Source organism: Bos indicus, chromosome X, assembly GCF_029378745.1.
Source record: "Bos indicus isolate NIAB-ARS_2022 breed Sahiwal x Tharparkar chromosome X, NIAB-ARS_B.indTharparkar_mat_pri_1.0, whole genome shotgun sequence".
NCBI classification, from domain to species: Eukaryota; Metazoa; Chordata; class Mammalia; order Artiodactyla; family Bovidae; genus Bos; species Bos indicus.
This window is the reverse complement of record NC_091789.1, coordinates 57,654,266-57,668,637: the sequence shown is the minus strand read 5'-3', so window position 1 is coordinate 57,668,637 and position 14,372 is coordinate 57,654,266. Positions and strand designations below refer to the sequence as shown.

General features: G+C 37.2%; 1 protein-coding gene across 1 annotated transcript in view; it reads right to left on the bottom strand.

Annotated features, from left to right (window-relative positions):
• Window positions 1-14,372, bottom strand: part of IL1RAPL2 (interleukin 1 receptor accessory protein like 2) — a 1,181,612-nt gene that overhangs the window by 682,791 nt on the left and 484,449 nt on the right. The gene's annotated exons all lie outside the window — the stretch shown is intronic.

Below are 14,372 nucleotides of genomic sequence, written 5' to 3'. Positions count from 1 at the left end.
TATGTGCTTCTTAATATTCATAAACCAGATCCATGTGTCTTCCCTCACTCTGGTTAATGTCATAAGTTATCATCTTATATAGTTATTTTACAATGTTTGTAGGACTTTGACATACACTTAAGAATAATCAATATATTTCTGTGGGATATAATTTTTGTGCCTTTTTACTTTTGATGGAAGATTACTGGTAGAAGTTTAAACACCTGAGGACCCCCTCTTTACCTTGATCTGCAAAATGGGAATGGTGATAACAGCACCTACCTCATAGGGTTGATATGAGACTATTAAAGGAGTTAGTATTTGAAAGCACTTGTAACACTGCTTGGCAAACTATTTGTTAAATAAATCTGTTACACAATAAAGCATCCAGCTGGCATCGAACTCCAGACCAAATGTAAATATATGGGGCATGGGTTTTCAATATTGGCTTTATAGCAGAATGTCCCATGCAGATGCTTAGATTCTATTCCAGACCTATGGAATCTGAACCTCAAGTAAAGAGCAAATTTGGGTGGAAAGTGTGTCTATAGTTTGAGTGTGTGTGTGTGCATTTTTCTGTCTATGTGTATATGTATTTGCCTGCATTTAAAAATTTCATAGAACCATTGGCTTAGAAATTGGTGACCATGTGAGGCAATTTCTAACTTTCTTTGAAATACTGAAACCTGAACTTCCCAAACTGGTATTCCTTTTTAATTCATCAGCACTAACCAATCCTTCCAATTTATCCCAAGTACAAAATTATTAAAGTGCCCTTCTGACAGCTCTTCTGATCTAGAAAATGGTAAACGTGGTAAATATTTAAAGAAATAGCACATCAACACAGCATTTCAAAGAGGACTCTGGGAAGGGAGAGTTTGGGCCCGTTGTTTAGAACTCTACTGCCCCCTTGCCTTAGTTTTCAAGCAAAGTTCACTGTAATACTGCCAGTGCTATTTTTATACCTTTTCCTAATTTGCCTTCTTTAGGCTGAAGCATATTTAATAAAAGCTAATTAAAATGTACTTTGAAGGGGAAAGGGGGAGTCATAGTATTAAAGGAAAGGCTACCCACCATTATAACACTGGTCATTTGAGTGTACAGACTTGAAGATTCTCAAGTTCCTCCCATAAGCCACACTGGTATTTATTAAATCTAAGTTGGTCCTTGATGAGTTTCACTACCCTGAGACACCAATCAAAAATACATTTCCATAGGACTGGTTAGTCCAGACATTTATGTAACTGATCTACTTGTTCTGCTCCTTTCAACCATCATATTTTTCAGTCAAAATGTCAGCAGCTGCTCCTAGACACATTTGAGTTTACTCAGTATCACAGTTAGTACTAGAAGGTTTTGCTTCCAGGAACTCTTACTCAGGAAATCAAGCATAATTTTGGATATAAAGTGGTTAAAAATTAATAGGCAACAAGGGTTGGATGTGGTACATAGGCAAGATTGCTTGGGAAACTGATGAAGACATGTTCTGGGACCAGGACACAGGCAGCTGCCTCACTGAAGTATTAGGGAGAAATAAGGACAAGATCAACTTTCAAGAATGTGGGCAGAAGACTCATGGTTGTACACTGGATGAGAGTCTGCCTGCCAATGCAGGAGACTTGGGTTTAATACCTGGTCCAGGAAGATTCCACATGCCAGGAAGCAACTGAGCCTGCACCCTAGGCTAGGAGAGCCCACAGGCTACAACTTCTGAAGTCCTCATGCCCTAGAGCCCATGCTCGACAACAGAAGCCACCATGATAAGAAGCCCGCACACCACAAGTAGAGAGTAGTCTCCACTCGACAAAACTAAAGAAAGCCCATGCATAGCAATGAAGACCCGGCACAGCCAAAAATAAATAAAGAAAATTTTAAAAAGAGAATGGGGGCAGAGAGAGAAATTTTGGCATCAGTGTTCAGTACTTTCAACCTTTCAGGTTTCTATGCCAATCCGGCCTCCCATTCAAAGTCTCCACACCTCCCTTCATCTGTGTTCCTTGACTCTCCCACCACCAGTGACTTGTAGTGTTCAGCTAATCCAACCTCTCTTTCATCCCATGGGTAAAAGCAATACTAATCTGAAAACCACCTCAGGGAACTTCCCTCCAGTGTTGGAAAGGGAGGGTAGGAGAAGGAGACACAAAAACCAAGACTAACCTAAAAAAGAACCACCTTTCAACAGCTAGGTAGCCTATCACAGTTACCAAATTTAATACAACTCCTGCCTTAGGGAATATTCTATGCAGTAGATCTTAATTGCCACAACTTGTAAAACAGCAATCAAATTAAAACAAAGTACAGGAAAAAATTTTCTTCAAACAACAGTGGCAGCACAACCCTGCTGACAGCATTTTATATAAAAGGGATAGCATTTTTTTTTGGTATTTGAACACTAAGAGTCTATTTAATTTTTTGAAAAATCCTTCCTACTCATCAGTTCTAGCTCTTATCCAAGACTGACAGTAGGTTATTCTCTTGACGCCACATTCCTGCTCTTTGATTTTTACCAAATAACTTTAGTCCTGACTCCCTGCTCCTCCATACCCTAACCACTTCTTAGACTAGCAAGGAACAGAAAGGGATGCTCAACCAGAGTGTGAAACGAGCATTTTTAGGATGAGATGTCAATAAGAGATATTTATATGAGTATGACAGAAAGCAATTCATATACTCATGTACGCATGAGATCTGGTCTCCAACCACCTAGGAGCCATTTTTATAACCACCAGTTTTCATTAAACTCTGTTAGAGAAATTCTCTCTGTGTGTGCGCTCAGTTGTGTCCAACTCTTTGTAGCCCACCAGGCTCCTCTGTCCATGGGATTTCCCAGGCAAGAATACTAAAGTGGGTTGCCACTTCCTCCTCCAGGGGATCTTCCCAACGCAGGGATTGAAGCCATGCCCCCTGCATCTCCTGCATTTGCAGGGGGATTCTCTACCACTACGCCACCTTGGAAGCCCAAGAGAAGTCCTATTTTATGTCAAAATAGAAACCAAACAGTATTGTCTCCAAGCATGTGCCGTTTGAACTCTCAGACTCTTACCTCTCTATCTGACCTATTTAAATTGGACTTGATGTTCTCGAGGGGCAGTCCTTCCATTACTAACAAGTTTTAGTTTTGTTTCATTTTTTCCAATCAAATTATATTAGTATATTGAGCTGCCTATTTCATCTTCACAGCTTTGTTTCCAGAAGCCTACATCTAAATCATTTCAAATGCTTTCCTCACTTACAGTTTCAGTACATATAGCCAGTAGGTTTTAGAAACAAACAGGTTTTCAATCCCTTTGACTCAAAGGAAAGTGGCTGACAGGTGACTGATGGAGAAAGTTTATACCTATTTAGTAGTCATTCAGGCCAAGAGGCTCCAAACCTTTGTCAGAACAGCTGAAGCAGAACATTATTGAATACTTTCCATGAAATAAATTGAGGGTTTCTCAGGATTTAGTTGCAATGGGTTTGGTAAGTATAAAATGAAGATGAGTGTGTATTGCATGCTCAGTCCTGTCCAACTCTTTGAGACCCCATGGATTGTAGCCTGCCAGCTTCCTTAGTCCATGGAACTTTCCAGGCAAGAATACTTGAGTGGATTGCCATTTCCTACTCTAGGGATCTTCCCAACCTAGGGATTGAACTCATGTCTCTTGTGTCTCCTGCATTGGCAGGTGAATTCTTTATCACTGTGCCACCTGGGAAGGCCAAACGAAGGCAAACACAGCCAATTCCTTGAACAGAGATCAAAGATGGAACCATGAAGCCCTCAGAGACGAACTCTGAATTATGCTGGCCAAAGGACCTAGTTTATATACTGCTGATGGAGGCAAGAGACTATTATCATTATGTACCATGGGGTGAACCATCCAGCAAACATTGTGGCTGATATTAAATCAGATTCTTCCCTCAGATTCTTTACTCAGTAAAGAAGTAGAAAGCAAGCTCTTCCAACATGAAGACCATTTTCAGCACCTTAGTTTTTGGTCAGTCAGCGGACTGTCATGAAGTATATCCCTAATATATACATTTGCATTTACCTCTGAAGCAGACAACAGTTCAAATCTGCCAGCGATTTACAATATCTTTGCTCCTGGTTGTCAGTATTACACTTGGATATAAAATGGACTTGAGTTGCATTTTTACTGGGCAATTATGATCATTGAGGATTTCATGGTCATCACTGTGCACATCAGCACTCACTCTCCAGAGCAAGAGATGGAAAATTAAAATGGCTGAGACTGAGGTTTGACCTAAAACTATTTCCTGGGAGCCATTTTAAAAATTGAATTCCTTATACTAGCTTGCAGGGCTTCCTAGGTGGCACTAATGGTAAAGAATCCACCTGCCAATTCAAGAGACACAAGAAATGCGGGTTTGATCCCTGGGTCAGGAAGATCCCCTGGAGTAGGAAATGGCACCCAGTATTCTGGCCTGGAAAGTTCCATGGGCAGAGGAGCCTGGTGAGCTACAGTCCATGGGGCCACAAATAGACACAACTGAGTGCACGTATACACATATACTAGCTTGCTTGGGTTTTCCCGCAAGCTAAATTAATAACAACAACAATAGTAATAATAATAATAACAATATATTCCAGCTAACTCAGTGTTTTAGTAAGTAGAATCTGCTAAAATATGATCTAGCTGATTAACCTTTGGTAAATAACATGAAATCATCCATAGATCATAGGATCTGAATGGAGATTTAATATTTTTTTTTTATACAGAAGGAAACAGAGGTCCAGGAAAAGTGAAAAGGACTCAGCCAGAGTTCCACAATTAATCTTAGAGCTGAGCTCTACAGCCAGATTTCATCTTGCAAGGATTGATCTGTATGAAAGTGAAAGTGTTAGTCTTTCAGTTGCATCTGACTCTGAGACCCCATGGACTGTGGCCCACCAGGCTCCTCTGGAAATCTTCAGGCAAGAATACTGGAGTGGGTTGCCATTCCCTTCTCCAGAGGATCTTCTGGACCCAGGGATTGAACCCTGGGTCTCCTGCATTGCAGGTGGATTCTTTACCATCTGAGCCACCATAGCCAAGGTCAACACTAAGTTCTCTGGGGTTACATTTTCTTTGCTCTCAAAAGAAGTCGTCTTAATGATGTTATCTATTCCAATCCTAAACTTCTTGATTTTTTTCAAATTAAGACTGTAATTACTATACCTGCCTTAGAATGTTTGCTGATTTTTAACCAGTTCAGAGGTGTGGGCATTATAATGACAAAGCATATTTTTGGATTTCCTATAGTACCTCAAAATAGACGATGCAACACAGAGTGTAGAAAATTGTCACAAGCCACCTTTTATCTCAGAGGTGCACTTAAATGGAACTTTGAAAGATCATGTCTGTTCTGTCCTGTGGCTGATGTTCTTTGATTGAAATGCAAATCTATTTTTTTCCTTGAATACCTGATAGTGCTAAGAACTTCTGTATACAAAGGAGAAAATATATGCTTCCTTAATATGACATTTTATTACTTTCAGTTGGAGCTCTTTAATTCAGAAGGAATACAGGTAGGAAAATTACTAGCTTGACTGCGATGCTCACTAGAAGAAATCTGTCATTTTTTTTTTTTCAAAATTAAAATAACCAAGGTGTTTGCAAATTTACCTTCTGAATATGTTTTCTTAGGCACACAAAGAATAGATATTCAAATTACAGGAAAGCGTTACTTTTTAAGTTAAAAGTTTCTCCTTTCACCTTTGAAAAAAGGAAAATGGGCTTAATTGTAGGCAGCAGTATATTAAGTCATTCTGGTTGCTCTTTCCCTTGAAAACTACCAGAGCATTCTTTTAATATAGCATTTTCAAATAGGCAAAGCCACTGGGCTTCTTCAGTAAAAGCTGGTGAGATTTAGTGAGACTGAATACTTTTACCACAAAGGTTGTGAAGTTGTTAACTACTATGATTCTAAAGGATAGGATTTTGCATTTGACTATATATCAAATCCACAGATGATTTCCATTTCTTTTCTAAGTACTCACTTTTCAGTATTTGCTATAAATTTATAAGATAGCAAAAGATAAAGATTAGAAGCAATTGTATTTAGCTTCTACACACTGATATGCATCTTTGTGTTTTTCATTTTATTTTCACCATTGTCAAAACATTCACTGCATAATACTGAAAAGAATAAACAGCAAGTTTTTCCATTATAATTTTGAAAGGACTAATAGATGCCATGTAGGGCAAGCTGTACTAACATCAGGCATTGGCTCTATAGAACTGATATTATATGTCTGACATGATTTCACCATTCATATAACAATAAGTAAGGATATAAAGAGGACATGATAATAAATTGGTGATTTCAGAGATAGTATTCAAGGAATATTCACATTTTCCTCTCAAATGTTTGTTTATAAATGTGAAATTTATGAGACAAAATGATAAATTCAGTCATTTCTTCTTAAATATGTATCTCTTTCACTTTGCCCATATCTACAGAGACAGATAATTCAGGCTATAAGGAAATCCAGATTAGGACCTGAATTATCTAGATGGGTACTCTCTAAGAGACTCTGTGATGGTAGGCATGTTATCTGCATCATTCAATATTGTAGCCACCAGCCAGTGTCTTATGAGCACATGGTAGCTAGCTGGTATGACTGAAGAACTAAAATTTTAAATGTTTTAATTAATTCCAATATAAATGTAAGTATCCATATGTGACTAGTGGCTATCATATTGAACAGCACAGATCTTGATTTTCCATGTAGAATAATGTCAACCAGTCAGGGCGTATTGTGGTGAAGACTGGGCTGAGAAGGGATCTGGATTTAGTTTTCCTGGGTATGAATCCTGGATTCCATTCCTCAGTAGCTATGTGGATTAGGACAAATTAAACACCCTCTATGAGCTTCAGTTTTCCCACTTAAAAACTAAGGACAATAATAATAGTCCTACCTAACAGGCTTGTTCTGAAGATTTAATGATATAACTAAAATCCACAGCACAATATCTGACATAGGGTAAGCACTCAAAGCACAGTGGCTGTTACTGTTATTATTGCTTGATCATCTCAAAAATTTCAATTAATTTTGGGTTATATAGAGATTTTTAATGTCAGCAGAGGTGCTTCAGTGTGTGGCAAACGAAAGTGCATAGTGGAAAAGAAAAAAAGTTCAGGCATTTAAGGAAAGAATTCAACATTTTTCTCCCCATGACATGTTATACCACAATGGAAAATTGCAAAATGACTTATAAGAGTAAATTAGGAAGTTTCAGTAAGAAACCATTGAAATCCCAGGGATTTTAAGACCTATGAGAGTAGGAAAAATTTTCATATGCTGTGGTGAGAGGTGCTCTGAAAGTATAGTGATCCAGCAAGGGAAAACAAGGCATTGTAAGTAATTCTTTAGGGAAGTTCCATCAGAAACTTAGTCTTCCTTTATTTTTCTAGCAGAAGCTGCCAGGCTCATGAAATGGTCTTTTGCTGAGCAAGAATTCCACACCAGAGAACAGTATGGCACAGACATATGGTTTTTCCCCAATATTATACCCTTTGTTGTGTAGTAGCAGAATTCCAAATTTTTAGCTCATCTTCTGTTACCCAGCACAAAGATTTCCCAGTCATCTCTGCAACTGATTGTGGCCCAGAGACTAAGTCCTAGTCAAGGGATGTAATAGGAGGTAGAGTACATAAACCCAGGTACTTTATTTCCTTTACCTTACTTCTTGTTGACTAGAATGGCTGGAGGAAGTCCTCTTTGACCATGAGATATCCTTCAGAGTGGAGGCCAGACATGGAAGAGCTCTGAAATCAATAGGCTAGACCATAACAGCCCTCCTGTGTACCTCTGCACTTGAACACTTGAGACAAACAAGCTACTGTGTTTAAAGTGAAAGTCACTCAGTCTTGTTCGACTCTTTCCAACACCATGAACTATACAGTCCATGGAATTCTCCGCCAGAATACTGGAGTGGGTAGCCTTTCCATTCTCCGGGGGATCTTCCCAACCCAGGGATCGAACCCATGTCTCCCATATTGCAGGCAGATTCTTTACCAGCTGAGCCACAAGGGAAGACCATTGTGTTTAAGCTACTCTTATTTAAGGCTTCGTATCCCTCTCAGCTAATCCTAAGTCTAACTAATCACAGGTGATATAGTGTACACTGTGTACACAATCTCTTTCCGATAAACAAAAGTTCCAAGACAGATTTGCTTTAGTTATACCTTATTTTAAAAGTGAAGGACACTTAATAGAGGGTACTCAAATAAGGATTTAGTGGATGTTGGAACATCCTATACAGGATTCAGGGGACCAGACAAAACTGAAATAGGCTGCTAAAGGACAAGTAAAGAGAGGATAACAAGGAAATGCAGAACTATGAATGCCATGGAAAATGTAGCACCAACTTACAGCAGCTATCTGTTGAAAAGCAAGAGAAATGGAAAAGTGAAAGTTATATTTTTCAGTGTACCTAATTTCTGCTTCCTAAAAGCCTCCTTTTGGGATGAGATATTTAAATTTATCATGCTGTATATATGGGCAGAAACAGGATTGTTTTTCTGCCATGTAATACTAGTGAACCTTTAATGAGGACTATCTGCTATAGAATATCTATTGTTGAGTACACAGTGCAAGTACTTGGTGGTATATTGTGGAAGCAAAGCAGTAAAAGGTCTCCTAACAATTTTATCCTATTAGAATGAAACAGATTTCTTTGAGCTACTCTGAAGGAACAATTAGTATTGCATTTTAGACAGAAAAGATCATTAATCAGAACCATTTTTAGGACAACTTAGTGGCTTTAGAATAGCAATTAAAATAAATAAATTTAAATTTAAAAAAAGAATACAACAGCTATTTGGTTTATTATTTTTTAAGAACTAAGAACTTGTAGAGTTTTGGGACAAAGTAGTCCCACAAGTCTATAAAAAGAAATCAATAGTTTACCTGAAATTAATACTAGATTTGTTATTCGAAGTAGAGGGAGTATTTAATTTTCAAGAGCCATGTGTGAATATTGACATTTCAACTATATAGATATAACTTTATTTACTGTAGTAAAAGCATATTAATGTTGATTTATTTAAACACTTCAGTGAAGTGGCAGTTCAGTTTAATCAAGTAACAACCTAATTGGGTTATGTTTGATTTAAAATTTCAAAACACTACTATAAGATTTGTTGAACGCTGAATTTAGAAAAGTTATAATCATTAAAAATTTACATTATGTTCTGAGGCTATACTGAGTTTAGTGGCAAATTTCCAAGCAGCAGACCTTTTAAAAGACTAATTGTCTGTGACTATGTAATTCCCTCAGTGCTGAACAGGCCTTGCCATTAACTTGCAAATATGAAGTTAAAATACTCCCCAGAGCACAGACAAGAAAAAAGTACCTAAAATTTAGGAGAAGGGAAAAAAGAGTATTCCTATATGTTTCTTCCTAATTTCCAAATTGTACATTCTACAATCGTCGTTAACACCAGCTAAAAATATGTTTTGTAAGTTATGTCAGCACACTCAGAAATTCACTCCTCAACTCTTTTCAACTGTGCTGTGTATTCTAAACACAGGATGCCACACATCCCTATAAAACCTGTAAAAAAAAATGCAATTATTGTGAGAGAAGGGATATCAACATAACTGAATTGTTCAAGATTCTCTTGAACAATTTTGCACTCTGTAGTGGCACGATTAGTAAAGAAGCTGTCTGCCAATGCAGGAGACATAAAGAGACTGGTTTGATTCCTTAGTCAGGAAGATCCCCGGGAGGAGGGCTTGGCAACCCACTCCAGTATTCTTGCCTGGAGAATCCCATGGACAGAGGAGCCTGGCAGACTACAGTCCATGGGGTCACAGTCGGATACAACTGAAGCAACCTAGCACATTCAGGCAAGGTCATAGTAAAGTTTTATTAAGTGGAGAGGGAAGAAAGTAGTTTACAGAGTGAAAGAGGATTTTGGAATGAAATGAAAAAAGATAATTGTTTTTCATCAAGGGTGATATAAATGCCCTACAACTTAGATATCTTTCTCTAATTCTCAGTTTAGATGAGAAAAGCATGAAGTCTCTAGACCTGTGGTGCCTAACAGGGTAGCCATTTGGTTAATAATATGTGTCTATAGAAAATTTGAAATGTGGTTAGTGCAACCAAGATACTACATTTTTAAATTTTTATTAATTTAAATTGAAATTACCACATGTTGCTAGTGGTCACTGTATTGGACAGTGCAGATCTAGCAGCTTGATCAAATTCTGTCTTGTTTTGTCTTCAAGACAACTTTATAGGTGATGATGAAAACACAGGTTCCTCTAAACCTGTACTGTCCAATATGGCAGCTGTTAGTGATGCATGACTGTTGAGAACATTAAATGGTCCTAGTGCAAATTAAGATGCACTGTAAGTGCAAAATGCATGCTGGGATTTATGTATTTGTATGAAAAAAATAAGTGTACTATAACTTATCAAGAATCATTTATACTGATTAATTGGTGAAATTATGGTATTTAATACATATGTCAATTATTAGCTTAATTTCACCTTTAATTTAATGTTTTTTTTTTTAATGTGGCTACTAGAAAATTTAAATAATATATATAACTCACATTATATTTCTGTTGGATAGTACTACCCTAAACAAACCAGGTCAATCATTAATTCACTAAGCATGAAAAAATATATCAATGAAAAAGCATTGAAATAGTATTGCAACTATACTCCAATAAAATTTTAAAAAGTAGTACTGCAAAATTTTGCAGTTCTTTGATTTTTCCATTGTTAAATGAACTCTTTCTTTACCAAGTGCCTCATGACACACAACATGAAAATCTCATTAATAACTCAAGGTGAACAAATTTGTCCTCTCACAGCCTTGGTTCCTCTGCCATCTCTACCTAGATTGTCCCAGTGGATACTGTTCCTGGCATTGTCTCTACTCCTTCTTCCCCCACTTTTCTGCCTCCTCACCTCCTTATTTCTGCCCTTAGCTTTGGTCTCAGTGGTGGCCTGTGAAGTTGTTTCCAAAATAGATCCCTCAGGCTGTTGAGTCACCATTCTTTGATTGGGTTTCCTATACATCGCCATTTCTTTTTCTCTCTTCCCTTTCCTTTCAATCTATTAACTCTCAAAAGAGTTTATTTTCTGAGACTAACCATGTTTTAGGCATGATATGACACCACAGATTTCCTGTGATGCCATCCAGTCTTTCTTGGTGAAAGACAGTGACAGCTGTTTCTCGGTTAGCATCCCCATTTTTCATCACCCCTTCTCTTTTTCCAAAGTATGCTGATTGGATCAGGGGAGACTCCATGGCCTACACACAAATTCTAAAGTGCTCACTGTGAAAAGAATTAGGCTAGAGCTGGCACTTTTAAATAAAAAAGAAATATCTTGTTATAATAGAAGACAAGCAAATGAGGAGGTATTCACACTTAATTACTTCTAAAATCTTCTCTCTGGAGCATAGGAATCTTACATCATTAGCAGCTGGACTGAAAACCATAACACCCAAGCTAATATCAAAATTTATTAACCCGAAAGAAATATTTCAGGGAATTGAATTCCCCTTCTTGCCAAAAATAAATAACTAGATTAATTACTTAGAATAAAATAAAAGCCTTTTTTCTGTTTTTATTGGCTAAACAACACACTAGTCTTACACAGAGTAAAATGGCATGTCAAATATACAAAAAAAGTTCAGAATTATTAGAGGTCTGAAAGCAAAAAGAAGTCTGAAGAAAATACAAGTTACCAAAGCTGTAATAATATTCTGATATAATAAAGAATGGTGACAAATAAACATGTGTCATCTTCCAAGCAAAAATTAAAATATTCAAATTAAGTTCTAACTTCAAAAAAGGAACTCTCTATATGAAGAAAGCATACAAGTCCCTGTATAAGATGAGATATAAATGGCACCAGAAACACCTCTCGTTCCCCTTTCTCCTGTGCCATCTATTACACTACAGACACACACAGACACACACAGCCACCTGTACCTTCTTTAGATAATGTAGAGTGAAGCAGCCTATTAAGGTATACCTATTACCAGGGAAGAGAGTTACATTAAAGAAATCTCAACCCTTACCACTTAAATTTGGCTTTCAGTTCTAATTCCCTAGGAGAGAACATAGTCCACGCTGGACTGAAATGTAGACAGTTACACTGTGTTAGATATGAGAGGGCAATATAGGTCTGGATATGATATGCTTCCTCACATGTGAAGAAATCATAGCAGGAACTCTAGATACTCAGGAGTAAAGGAGAGGACAGGATGAGAATTGTGATCATATGAAAAGATTTGATCCAACAAATAGGAGAAAGGGAGAAGACTAAGAGAGATGAAGAAATGCCCCAGAGACAAATTGTTTGTGCTGGTCTTTTACTAGGTCTGACACTCCAGAAATGCCTTAATGCTTATGAGGGTAAAAACAGTGGAAAATGCACAATGAAAGATGGATGGCATCTATCAGAGGAACAACTAGAACACAAAAGGAAATAACTCTGTGTTCAAACCTACCAGTAAGCAAGACTTACACTCCATTTTGATGGTCACCAACCCATGTATACCTGTGGCAGATTCATTTTGATATATGGCAAAACCAATACAATATTGTAAAGTTAAATAAAATAAAATTAAAAAAAAAACAAAAAAAATAAAATTATAACAAGTTCTTAGTGAGTCAAATATAATTTATTTCTTATTAGAGTTCATTGGATACAATGCAGGGACTGCACAAAGACAGGAATGAGAGACAAAGAATCAGCACTTGGATTTACCACGAGGTGAGAGACAAGTTCAATCCGGAATTTCAGCATTACTGCCAGTGATAACTAGAAGAATGGGTAACTGAAGTTTTTTAAACACCAATAATCAGGTAAAGAGAAAGATATACAAATTGTAATACAGGGAGAAATTAAGATGAAAACAACTCTTATCCCACTCTGGGACATGGGGTGAGGGTCAATTAGTTCTGGGACATAAACATTTTTTTCCTTAGTCACACTACTACTCTTCATGGTAGTTTTCACTTATTGGTTGGTTATTTTCATATTTGCTCTCCATCTATTTTACAGAAGAAGCACATATATGTTCATGCAATAGCCAAAGTAAAAACTTCCATACATCTGTGCCAAGGAGTATGTTCACAGATTTTTTAATTGTATTTGTTTGTTGTTGTTAACAATTTTTAAAAAATTTAGTGGAGTATAATTGACTTACAATGCTGTATTAACTTCAAGTGTACAGCAAAGTCAATAAGTTATATGTATATCCACTCTTTTTTAGATGCATTTTTGCTATAGGCTATTACAGAGTACTGAGTAAATTATTCACGGGAGTAACGTGAGTGCTTCATATACTATGGAGTGCATGAGAGCCTGGAAGACTTAACGTACCTTCTTCCTACTTAGCATCTAGTCTAATGAATGAGAGTAAGGCTCAAGCTCTTGGGAGAAGTATTCAAGTTTTTCAAAGCCAAATTTTCAAAGGAGGAGACATCAAAGGCTATTCAGTCAAACTTAATTCTTAAAAAGATTTCAAACATACTAACAAATGTCCCACTTTAAAAAGTCAACTACTGCTACTACTGTATGACTACTAAGCTTCTATTGGCAAGAACAGTCCCTACACCATCCTCTCCAAAAGCAAACCACATCCAATCCTTGCTCTATTTCTTCTGATGTTTACCTCCTCCTGTTTAAATTATACACTTACACTGTTATTTTAACTTTTTTCTCAATTTAAAAAACTATCTGCTGAATTCTATTATAAGATGAGAATTCAGCGTTTCTAAATGTTCCCTTCATCCAATACATATACCACATATGGCTAAGTCAGTACAATGTTTGCACTATTATGATTATATAACATTATTTATAGCTGAGCTGCTCAGTGTTTTGTTTTTTTTTTTTTTTATGATTACCTCCCTTTTCTTGTACTATGTAAAAAAATTGGAGCTCACTAATTGGCTCATATTTTCATTTCCTTAGTTTTTTATGCACCAAAATTAATTCATCCCGATTCTCTAAAGAATCAAAAAACCTCATCTGAATATGCATTCAAAGGTATCAGTGTGCTATCAATGTCGTATTCCTGGAGGAGTCCCTCTTAGAGCTCTCTGTCCTGCTTCAGTATATACGGGGTTAGAAACATGGCTGCCAGTTTCTTGGACTGGAGTATGGAAAGGGGATTGGAAATTTACTGTTTAATACATAGACATCCTCTTATTTTCCCTGCTTTCATCATAAAGCATCTCCTCTGTCCTTGGTTGGACCTGGTGTCTCTGAGTACAGAGCCTGAGTGGTTAAACTTCTCCAAAGAGCAAACATTCAGCCTCCAACCAGAATGAGAGGAGGGAAAGCCACTGCCAGGGGTAGGGGGGACTAGATGGGGAAAAGACCTGGGATGAGGGTCTAACTCCTTGTTTTAAAGCATTGCATCAGGCA